This window comes from Triticum urartu, chromosome 7 (genome assembly GCF_003073215.2).
Source record: "Triticum urartu cultivar G1812 chromosome 7, Tu2.1, whole genome shotgun sequence".
Lineage (NCBI taxonomy): Eukaryota > Viridiplantae > Streptophyta > Magnoliopsida > Poales > Poaceae > Triticum > Triticum urartu.
In genome coordinates, this window is record NC_053028.1 from 156,452,000 (window position 1) to 156,464,611 (window position 12,612).

Below are 12,612 nucleotides of genomic sequence, written 5' to 3' on the forward strand. Positions count from 1 at the left end.
TCTAGTGTTTCTAGCAAGTTGCCCGCGCGTTGCACGAAGTTGATGGAAAAGGTAAGCACAACTTATAAATTGATGGATGGAGTACTAGTTAGAGTGATGCATATAATTAAGCAAAGGGATCGCACATGTCGGTATTGACTGGAACGAGAATGCAACAACATAGAATTAAGGCCACGATGATGCGATCGCAGTGGTGGTTATAGAAGGCAAGAAGAAAGATGGATCCACGAACATACGACCTCCTCCTCCTCAACTTAGTGTGCCGGGCCACCGACCGGCGGCTAAGGAGTGGCGGCTTTTGTGGCGAGGTCGAGGTGCTTCTCAGCAAAGGCATCCAAGGCTTCCAGCCGGTTGAGGAAGGCCAACGTCGTAGCGTCCTCACTGGCCTTGTAGATACCTATGTACACGATTTCCTCATACATGTGGATGTGTAGGTCAACGAATTCTTGCAGGGCGAGGCGCCTCGCGGCGAGCGCGACCTCCAGGTGGACATTCTTCGTGGCATCGGCGGGCAGTCGCAGGGCCACCAGTGCTTGAAAGAGGTTCTGACCATGGAGGCCGATTAGGGTGGCAGGCAATGAGGAGCCCGGGCGCGCGGGCTGAAGGAGTACGGCGATGTCGTCCGCGAGCATCTTGAGGACGGTGAACTTGTTTCTGGTGGCAACAATCATCTGGTCCAACTGAGAGTCGTAGTTGGTGTCGAAGGCGGCCATCCACCAGCCGGTCTCCAACACCGTCTAGAGACGATCCTCGGTGCCATGCCGCAGGCCGGCGTTGTGGACCATCTGGCGCAGCCGCTGGCCGCTCACGAGCATCTCCGCCATGGGTCTGGAGTGAGCTCTTTGCGCTTAGTGTAGGTGCTTAGGCAAATGCTTAGGTGCGTACGATGTGGTAGATGCATTGGAATGGAGGGGCGCCTTTATATGAGGGCAATGAGGGCAAACTGCGTTGCATTCACATCATGCAACCTCTTTTCCCGGACCTCCTCCCATTACTTCCCTCATGCATTAATTGAAGGAGGATGCATTGGCCGTTCAACATATCAGGAACCGCTACTCCCTCCCTCGTCTGCATTAAAGCCGTATCAGGAACTGCGCCGCCCGCTGTCAAATCGAATACTCCCTCCGTCTAGGTGAGTATTAAGTCATCTTACAAAAACCAAATAGTAAACACATAGGCATGGTGCATTAACTCTCATGTTGTTTCTTATTTTTTGACTTAAATAGAGGAATCAACCAAGAAGAGATGTGGGGCTTGTATGCTTTTAATGACTTGAGACTATGAAACATGACATCCAGTGGTCAGTTCGTTGCACAAGAACAAATACAACCCACGTCAGCACACACGCATCTTATATAGCATCACTTCCAATGGCTATAAAAGATGAATGAGACCAAATTATATATCATCTAGAGGAGTTCTAGCAAAACTGTATTAATAATACTTAGTACTCCTGCGCCATGTATCATATATTAGTATCATGTAGTACTTTATTTATTTATGAGGTATCCAGATGGCACTGCACCGCCAAGAAAAGAGGGTAACATCAAAATTATGGACTACTTTTTTGAGTATGTTGGTAAGGTCCGGTCATAGTCACTTGTTGAAATCTCTAAAAAGACAAATACTCCCTCCGTCCGTAAATACTTTGTCATCAAAATGGATAAAAGGAAATGTATCTAGACGTATTTTAGTTTTAGATACATCTCTTTTTATCCATTTTGATGACAAGTATTTTCGGACAGAGGGAGTAGAAAACAGAGTTGGTGATGATGGTGTGCGTGCCATCCTACAATATAGGCCGTTGGATTTATATCTAACGGACAGGAAAGAAACTATGGAAATTTTGCAAAAATATACCCACACGTCTCTCCATGTTCGCAAATAAGGCCTTCCCTCGTTCAACCTTTTCTCTCACAAGATAAACTACTCATACAAATGCATCTTGATGTTCCGTGCAACACACTTGCAGCTAGCTTATTTCTTTTAAAATAGTTGCTACGATAATTGGGTTGAAGTGATATATTTTATGTCTGCCCCGAATGATTTCAGATTCACTGGTAGTAACAAAGAAAAGGTTGCCTTGTTAATTAACAGAAAACAGGGTGAAAACTATCACATGAGGCCGGTAAAAACAAGGCACACTGGGTTCAGCGTCATCGTCACTACAGCTGTGCGCGCGCGAGAAGTCTACATATCGAGGGGGCTACCGAGCGAGGCACCGAGACATAATGTTTGAGAGAGAACCCAATTGACAGATTATGATTAGATCGAGTTGTCACCCTTCTGCTGTCATTGTTGGGGGGGGGAGAGAAAGACATATCGAATGTGTGCGCGGTAGGCATAGAGGCACAACTAGCGAGTGTGTGTGTGTGTGTTTGAAAGAGGAGTAGATAGATTATTATCAAGATCGATGTGCCACCATACTAGCTCCTTAGGTGCCGGGTAGTGTGTGTGTGTGTGTATGTTTGAGAGAGAAGCCAGTCGATAGATTAGTATCAAGATCGAGGTGTCACCCTACTCCTTCGGTGTTGGGAAGTGTGGGTGTGTGGGGAGGGGGGCAGTGACACACACATATCTCTACTCTTATAAAAAACAGAGTTGGTGATGATGGTGTTCCTGCCATCCTGCAATATAGGCCATCCAGTTTATATACGACAGACAGGAAGGAAACTATGGCAATTTTGCAAAAAGATACCCACACCCCTCTCCGCATTTGCAAATAAGGCATTCCCTCGTTCATCCTTTTCTCCCACAAGATAAACTTCTCATACAAATGCATCTTGATGTTCCGTGCAACGCATGGGCATCTTGCTAGTAGGGAGAAGAAGTTTGTGTGACACATATCTAACTATATTAAGGGATAGGTAGATAGCATATGTGTGAGAGACATTAGTGGCTGTGGGTGGGTGGAATTAAAGGGGTGGGCGTGTTAGACATAGAGAGCGTGTGTGTTTCTGTGTGAGAGACTTGTAGGACAGGGTAGAAAGACGAATTTAACCCTGACGGAGGGAGAGAAATACACGAAGTGCGCATGTGTGATTCCGATGCCCACAGGGAAATGAGATATGTATGCGTGTGAGAGAGATTGCACAATTCATTCACGTATCACTATCTAGCGATCGTGGACGTGCATCGCTTGAACATAAGTCAATATCTACTTCGTATCATGGCCAAAGGTACAATATCGATTCAACGCTATAAAGATTGGACACTCACATATCACATTTTTTTCTATTTAAATAAGCCTTTTTAATTAGTTGTGCATGCCAAAGTTACAGTGATGTTTCTTCAAACAACCAATGTAGCTATCATGAACATGCACCATTGTTAGTCTTGCATTCAAATTCATTAGTCTTGGATGATTTAAGTTTCTATTTTGAAGTAATATATGTAATATTCATATATGAATTCAACGGTACGCAATTTATGAAATGGAGGCTATGTAATCATATGAGGTAACACTTTTAAGTAGCTGACTACAATATCCATTTCTTTTTGTGCGCCTCTACACTAACACGTCAATGCATTATGTTTAAAGTAAATAACCAATGGCTCTAAATTATCTGTTTACACGAGAAATACATAGGCTGAGCGTTTGATCCCTTTTTTTGTGAACGCGCCACTACACCCGTACGATTGGCCGCGCCCGTGTGAACGTCCAAGTTATCAGCGCATCATCCCGAGTTATTGTCTTTTTTCTGGGGTGGACTTCACACCAGTTATTAACTGCTGATGCGTGCCCCGTGTACGCAGTCTAGCATGACCTTCCCGCTAGCACGGTCCAAAATTAGTTGAAACTGGATACGAACGATCCCGCGGGCGGCAAAATCTCCCGCCTCCTTCTAAAATTTCCGCCACCTTAGTCTTTAGCATGCGAAATCCCCCTTTTGTCCTTGGTGCACGGAGACCAACAGTTACAATACCGCCCTCATCTACATGATAGGTCAGGGCTGCTTTGGTAACTTCCGGTTCCCCCACTACACGGCACCCCCATTTCCTCTCCCCTCCCGCAAAAACGACTAACTCCACACTCCACAGCACCAGAGCATCTTACATCACGCCGTCCATACTTCATCGCCCTTTCTCCCCTCCCCTCTCGAAACCCTAGACCGCTCATCCACCGGCGTACCATAGCCCATTCACTGGCAGCGGCGTCCACCTCGCCGGATCTGCTTCTACGGCCGCATATACCCCTCCCACCTCCCCTAGAAACAAGTAGACTGCTCATCCACCATTGTACCACAGCCCATTCAGTGCCGGGCTTGTCCACGGCGCCGGATCTGCTTTGTCGGTACTCTCATCAACCGCCGCGCATCTGTAGTGGCTCATTCGTACTCCCCACCGGAGACGCTTCGTCCACACCCCCCGGAGCCGCCCCACCGATGCCCCCCTCGACGGCCTCTGATCCTCTTCGCCGACACCTTCCTCAACCCTGGAGCCGCTTCGCCAACACCTTCCTCAACCCTACCGGAGTAGCTTCGCCTATATCATTCTCAACCCTACCGGGGCCGCTTTGCCAACTCACAAGTCCACGGCCTCAGATCCGCTTCCTCGCACCCTCATCCAACCTACCGGAGTAGCTTTTGACGACCCATCCACGGCCGCAGATCCGCATCGTCGACACCACCCTTAACCCAACCACTGGAGCAGCTTCTGACGCCCCGTCCACGGCCACAGATCCGCGTCGTCGACACCATCCTTAACCCAACCACCGGAGCAGCTTCACCTACGCCCTCGTCCACGGCCATAGATCCGCTTCGCCCACACCGTAGTCCACCCTACCGGAGCCGCTCCACAAACACCCTACTCGACGGTTCTAGATCTCCTTACCCGACCCCAACAGCCAGCACAGCGTCATCACCCTCGACGTTTCTAACCTGATTCCCATAGTCCGGAGAGATGCCAAGCGCCCGCCACGGCCTAGGTACTTGTCACCTTTAAACCCGTCCAGCATCACCTGCCCGATGTACTTCAAATATACTAACCGGTCGCTGTTACCTATTATGCAGCTGGCAAAAACTACAAGGACGATGTTTCTTGTGGATCTGACAGCTTGGCCAACCAAGATCCTGGACTGAGGCATTGCTATGATCTTGTAAGTGCGTCTCTCTCTCTCTCTTGTATTGTTCTGTGCCTGCCAGCGTGCTTTGCTAGGATTTTCGACCAGTAATCCCTTTGTGCAGACAATGATTTCTACTACTGGCTGCTAAATTAGATATGTAGATGTCATACATGATACTACATCGTACCTTCGTTCCTAAATATAAGTCTTTCTAGAGATTCCACTATAGGCTACATACGGAGCAAAATGAGTGAATCTACACTCGAAAATGCATCTATATACATCTGGATGTGGTCCATACTGGAATTTGTACAAAGACATATATTTAGGAACAGGGGCAGTACATTACACAAAATCGTAGGTGGCATGTAGGAATTCCAGTGCACTACATTAGGCTCCCTTAGAGTGCCTGCTAGTCCAGCATACAGAGTCATGGCTAGTTTATGGTACGCACACAATCGTTAATTGGTGGTTTAAATATGCGCAAGGCATATGCAATGTAGTATCATGTAGAGATGTCTGAAATTAGCTGTGTCAACTTGCAGATAGGGTTACACAATGAAAAAGTACAAGATGTATGTGGCAATTTCATGGAACATCGCAAAAAAGGAGAGGCAGCGGTGAGCCTATACAGTGTGCCATGGTACGTCACTCCTCCGTTGCAATCATCGTGACATGTTATTTGTATGCCAGTTCTATTAGCCAAGTTTCTTAGGGACAGTTATTACGAGTTATCCTAAGAAAATAAGCACCTGTGAATATAAGCTCCATGTAATAAGCCAACCAGTTATTTTCATTGCGTTTTCAGCTTATCTTTTGTATGATCAGTGGAAAGTCTATATTGCATTATATTTTTTTTTCATTTTGCTGCCCATATGGAAATTAATTTGACTTGCAAACATCACAAATTGAACCCAGTGCAGTAATTAATATGATAGGAAAACATACCATCACTATTTGCTCAAAATGCAAATACAAAGATACCATCTACTTGGCACAATCTACTTTGGTCAATGTTTTCCATAGATATCCCATTGCCTAATTTAAACGAAGAATGCATGAACCACATTTAAATGAAGAACAATTATTTATTGAAATTCAATGGTCCAAGTGGCTGGTTATTATCGTATAGCACCACCACCTGAAAGCATCATATAGCAGCAGCAACTCTGTCACAGCCCCAGTTTAGCCCTTGCTTGACTTTGCTTGCATCCATGCATCATGTCTATATTTGTTTGAAAGTTGAAATGGGGATGGCAGAAACCCCCAGCACCACTTAATCCAACTAGGGTTACTAAAATATTTTTCAAAGATCCTGAAATGCCCTTCAAAAATGTTCATCATCTTTCTCTTGGTCTAAAACCTCTGACAAAAATGGTGCAATACTTTCTAGGTCATCCAAAGGTCACTGGATTAAATCATATGTTATTTGAATTTGGGCATTTAAATGCTAGTAAATATTTTAAATGCCCAAGTAATCCTAAACTGAAATGTTCCATGTTGGATATATTCTAAACAGTGGGCATGTTCAGTTTGGTGATTTTTGAAAGGGTCCAAGTATTTTTAATAAAGCCCTGAAGACTACAGAAAAATAGAAAACAAATTAAAAGAGAAAGAGGGAGAACCTACCTGGTGGGCCAACCGGCCCACCACTGTAGCAGCCCAGCCGGGCAAAGCCAGCCCAACCCACCTCCACCTCCCTGTCGTCTTCCACCTCCTGCCAGTGGGCAGGAGGGCGTGTGCCCGCGGCACGCACACGCGCGCCCGAGCCACCTCCTGCCTGGCTGCCTGCGTCCCCGATGCCCTGGACGCCTCCATGCGTCGCCACACACCCTCCCTCGACTGTCTGCACCTCCTCCCTCCATGAAGCTCTGTCCCCTCCCCTCTCTCTCACCCACCGAGCAGAGCTCGTCGCTACCGCCGCCGTTTTCGTAGCCACCGCTGTCCTCGCGCCCCCTCTCCCTCTCTGCAAGCTCCGCCATGACCTTCTCGTCATCTTCGCCAAGCCAAACGATGCCAGAGCGCCCTGCAGCGCCGCCATCGTCGTTGTCTTCTCCCTCTGCCCCGAGCGCCGCCCCGTCCGATTCATCGCCGTCCGGGCTTCCCCGACATCGCTGACGACGCCGCCGAGTTCACTGTGAGCTCCTGCTCCTCCCCCCTTGCTCACCCCCTCCATACCCATTCGCTCGTAACCGTCACCGCGAACCCGAGCTCCGGCCGCCGCCATGGCCGGTGAGTTTCGTGCTCCCAAGCTCCTCCATTTGTGCTCGTTGCCTCCGCGTGCTCTTGGCGATCCCAGAAACCCATAAAGACCATCGGCCACGCCCGCCGTGCCCCGTAACGCCTAAACCACGGATGCCCGAACTCCGGCGGCCGCAACCGAGCTCGCCGCCATCGACTCCGGCCACCCCGGCTCACCCCGTCTGCTCCATCAGCTGCGCGCGAGCAACAGCTCTTCGTAGAGCCTCCCCATGCCAAAAACCATCACCTGTGGGCGATTTCCGAAGCTCTCCTCCGTCTCTGGCCTCGCCGGCGATGAACCGCGGGTCAACTTTGGTGGGGTTGACCCTGTTTGACTGGGGTTTGACTCCTCTGAGTCAGTGACATGTGGGGCCAGCCCCTGACTAACCCTAGATTATGTTTTTTTAGTTAGCACTAATTAACACTGTTAATTAGTTAGGACGCTGACATGCGGGTCCCATTGGTCAGGTTTGACCTGACCAGCCACAGTTGACCTGATGACGTCACTATTACGTCATGCTGACGCTGTAAAACCTTTTCTGAAATTTAAATAAATCTTAAATGATTTATTATTTTCAGAAAATGCCTAAAGCTTCTAAAAATCATAGAAATTCAACCATAACTCCAAATGAAATAAATTATATATGAAAAATTATCAGAAAAATTCAAGGAATCTGTTTATGGCATTTTCATGCATGTTAGAAAAACTTATGGATGCTGTTTAGGCCAATTCACATAAATGGAATTTAAACTCTCACATATGGAGTTTGAATTTGAACCTAGGGTTCAAACCAACTCCATTTAACATGTTGCTAGTTGCATTAGCTCAAAACACAACATATTGACATGTCATGATCATGCATCATATTGTGCATTGCATTGATTGTGTTCTTTCTCTGTTGCCGGTGGTTGTCCCCTCTCGATAGACGTTGTACCGACGGTTGTGATCGTTGACACTGATGAAGACTATATATCTTCAGAAGTGCCAGGCAAGCAAAACCCCCTTGTTCATTCCGATACAAACCACTCTCTCGCTCCTGCTCTCTTTTACTGCATTAGGACAACAACGATTCAACTGTTACATGTTGCGGTAGTTGAACCCCTTTCCTGTGCATGACCTGTCATTGCCACAGTAAATAGATGAAACCCACTAGCATGAGTAGGAGTTGTTTGAGCCCTGATGTGCCTACTCATTCATGCTTGTTTATCATGCCTGCTACTGCTTAGAGTTGAGTCAGGTCTGATTCATCGGGATGAATCGGAGGTGTGTAAACATGTCCTACTGTTGAGAGCTAAGTGAGTGAACATGATTTGGTAAAGGTAGCGGTGAGAGGCCATGTAGGAGTACATGGTGGGTTGTCTCATTGAAGCCGTCCTTAGGATGTAAGTTCTATGTTTGTGATCCATGAAACAGTTACTACCACGCATTGGGCCCGAAACCAATGGACCCTCTCGGCTTCTTGATCACCCTTGTCCTCTGTCCAGGAGTTGCAACTAGTTTCTGGTGCTTATAGGATATGTGTTGACGGCCGTGCGTAGCGCTGACCCTAGGGGTGGGCTATGATGCGGTAGATACACTGTGGCACGGTGTACCGGGTGCCCGTTTGGTGTCTCGGGAACCCTGTTCACATCGTTCGGGGCCGTATGTGGAAACCTCGGCCGGACTCCCTGCGGATGGAACTTGGATAGGTGATAAACCTAGACTAGAGACTTGAGTGTTTAGGTAGGCCGTGGCCAACACCCTCGTTGGGCTTCCACTTGAAGGTTGCCGAGTACATGTCGTGTAAACGCCGGTAAGTGGTGAGAGCGTGTGTGAAGAAGTACACCCCTGCAGGGTTAACATCATCTATTCGAATAGCCGTGTCCGCGGTAATGGACTTCTAGGTTGCCTATAACAGTTCATAGACAAGTGAAAGTGGATACTCTAAAACTCGCAAGATAAGTGTGAGTGCTATGGATGGCCTTCTCGTAGGGAGACGGGAGTGGATCCATAGTGGTGTATTGAATGGTGAATATGTGGACTCGTGTGCGCCACCTCAAAAGAGTTGCTTGCAGTCGTAGTTTAGGTTAGCCACTGAGTCAAAGCTGGCTTGCTGCAGTTAAACTCCACCACCCCCTTTATTGATACTGATGCATATGTAGATAGTTCTGATGTAAGTCTTGCTGGGTACATTTGTACTCACATTTGCCTATTTTATGTTTTGCAGAGAGACGTCAGTCTCGCTAGTAGTTCCATGTGGACTTCGACGTTTAGCTTGATACCTCAGCTACGATCTTGTGCCCTCGGTAGGATCTGGTAGATAGTCAGGCTTCTCAGCCTTCTCCATTTGTAGATGTCTGTACTCAGACATGTTAAGCTTCCGCATGTGTTTTGACTTGTATGCTCTGAATGTTGGGTCATGAGACCCATGCTTGTAATATCTCGCTCCTCGGAGCCTAATGAATAAATACTTGAGTTGTAGAGTTATGTTGTCATGCCATGTTGTATTTACACATATCGAGCATATTGTGTGTATGATTGAAATGCTTGGTATGTGTGGGATCCGAAAATCTAGTTGTTTATCTTTGGCAGCCTCTCTTATGGGGAAATGTAGTCTTGTGCTTCCGTGAGCCATAGTACTCCGCTACAGCCCGGTTCACCGGAGTCCTGCTAGCCCAGCACTACTGCTCATGACACTTGACTGGCCGGCATGTGTTTCACTTCGTTCTTGTGTCTGTCCCTTCGGGGAAATGTCATGCGGTGACCTCCGGAGTCCTGTCAGCCCAGTGCTACAGCCCGGATTCACACGCTGCTGACCGACATGTTCCAAGTTGATTCATGTATGCCTGTCCCCATGGGTTAGTGCCGCTTTGGGTTCACGACTAGCCATGTCGGCCCGGGTTCTCTGTCATATGGATGCTAGCGACACTATCATATACGTGAGCCAAAAGGCGCAAACGGTCCCGGGCCGTGGTAAAGTGACACCCGTGGGAATACCGTGCGTGAGGCCACAAAGTGATATGAGGTGTTACCGGCTAGATCGATGTGACTTGGAATCGGGGTCCTGACAGCATTGGTAGCAGAGCCTGGCTGCCTGTAGGATTACCAAGCCAAACTGGTTGAAGTCGAGTCTAGAAATGCTTAGTTATGTAAGGGAATTGATTGTGGAAGGGAATGTAAGGCTCTTTTTACTCCTTATACCTCATGCCCTCTGATCTGAGTCATCCTGTTCTTTTCTACGAGAATTAAGAACTAGGCCTTCTCATCTATCTATTAGGATGACGTGTTACTAATCTGTAGACTTATAGGACTGTTGGATTCAAGTCTCAGTTCAGTTCCTTTTACCTCCGTATGCTCATAGCTGGCCTCAGAACCTTGATATTGTAATGTTGAGTGGTCATGCCACTATTTTGCAGGATGTCTCAAATATTTTGAGCATTCACAGCCGTTATGCTGTCTGAGTCATCCCAGGTTTCTAAATAGTCTGATGCATTTGCAAATCCCTTCCTCCTGTTCCTGATGTCCATTTGGGCCAGATTAATCACACTAATCGGTGAGTTGAGGTACTTTGTTGCCTCGACATATATGTTGGAGCTATTACTATGACCCTAGGTGTTTTAGGGAGTCACCTAGTGATCTAGCCATGTTTTGTATCCCCAGTGTGTGATTCTGGCCATTATTCTCAAAAGCATCCCGTGATGCCATGTAGTGGTAGGTATTCTATTCATGGGTTCTTGAACCCGAGATTCACCCTACTTACCTCTTGTTGATAGTGTTTGATAGTTCCTTTAGGATATTAGTAACCTTGCGACAGCCCTCGAGGTTCGTGGTATTTCTTCCTTCCAAATACCATGAACCGTTAAGGCACAAGTTCTTTGAACCAAAATATCACAATCAGAGTACTCTTGAGGAGTTCTCCATTCATAATTGTGATTCTGTCAGTTCTACCTTTTTGCATGGGTTATCCGGAAGAAACCTGTTGAACTTGATTCGACATACTAATCTATGCATCCACAACTCAGGAAGTTATATGTTCCTTTGAGTTGTCCCTCTTTAGTTGTGCATTCGTGTTATCGATGCTTATTTTTCTCATGGTCCGTCGGGCTGTTCTATTTCAGAATGACTAGGAGAAACAAACTCCAGTACCTCATCCATATCTAGAATTGGATCAAAGCAGTTGTATTCTGCAGATCAAAATGCCAATCCAGCTTTTGATTATGATCTACCCTGAAGTATTGCCCTCTTTATGTCAGGAATATCATAGGAATTGCACAACCTCCTATGAACTCTTGATATAGTGATACTTCTCGCCATCATCGTTCATTCCTCGGTCCCGTGCTGTCGCAATCGGAATGCCGACAAATGAATCGTGATGTGTGAAATCAATACTCCGAGCAACTCGTTGCTTGGTAGTAAATGGACAATTTCTCATTCTTAGCGTGTTGGTTATTGAACTACCATTCTAAGATTGATCATGCTACCTAGTCCATATTTCCGGGTGCACTCATCGACCAAGGGGTTAGGATTTTGCCAAACCCTTGCTGTTTTGATCATATCGTCCTGCTCTGAAAAGAAAGATTGTTCTCGAGCTTAGTAACATATCGGTGGTTCATGATTTTCCGAAGATCTTGGAAGTATTACCTGGCTGTCATCTGATCGCTATGTTGAGTTCGTGATCAAGTTGGTTTTCTTATAAATCACCCCTTCTCCAAGATTCTGTGTTGGATATCTCTGAGCTAGTTGGTTGAGCTAAACAACAACTTGGAGAGTTGGAAGATGGAAGCTTGTCTGACTTAGTTCATGTTAAGGGATATCCTGGTGGTGGTGGTGGTGTGTGTGTGTGTGTGTGTGTGTTGAAGATAGATGGTATCTTCATCGACCGATCCCCGTGATCAGTTGTTGAACCTATTGTCTTGTCCAAACCTTGATTTGAGTATGGGCTATCGTCAAATCAAGTTAAAACCAACGATATTCGTAATGTTGTCTTACTCGTGGTTGATTCCTCGAGCATACCCATTACATCTTTTGGTCTGACCAATGCTATCACCGTGTTCACATGATGGTGGAAGTCCAGTGATATGTAAATTCCGATGAGTTGTTGTTGAGCCCATCAGCAACATTTTGTCTCCCCATGATTCATGTTGAACATCAACCTAGTGTTGGAAACTTTATAAGCAATGCCTTCGTATTCCATTCATGAAGCTTATGCTTGGATGGAAGAAGTGACTTCCTCGAATTCATGTGAATTTGGGGCAAGTTACCGCCGTGAGTTCGAGAAAGATTGTTTTTGTTTTCCCTGGTACCACTCCAAGTCAGTTATGCATGT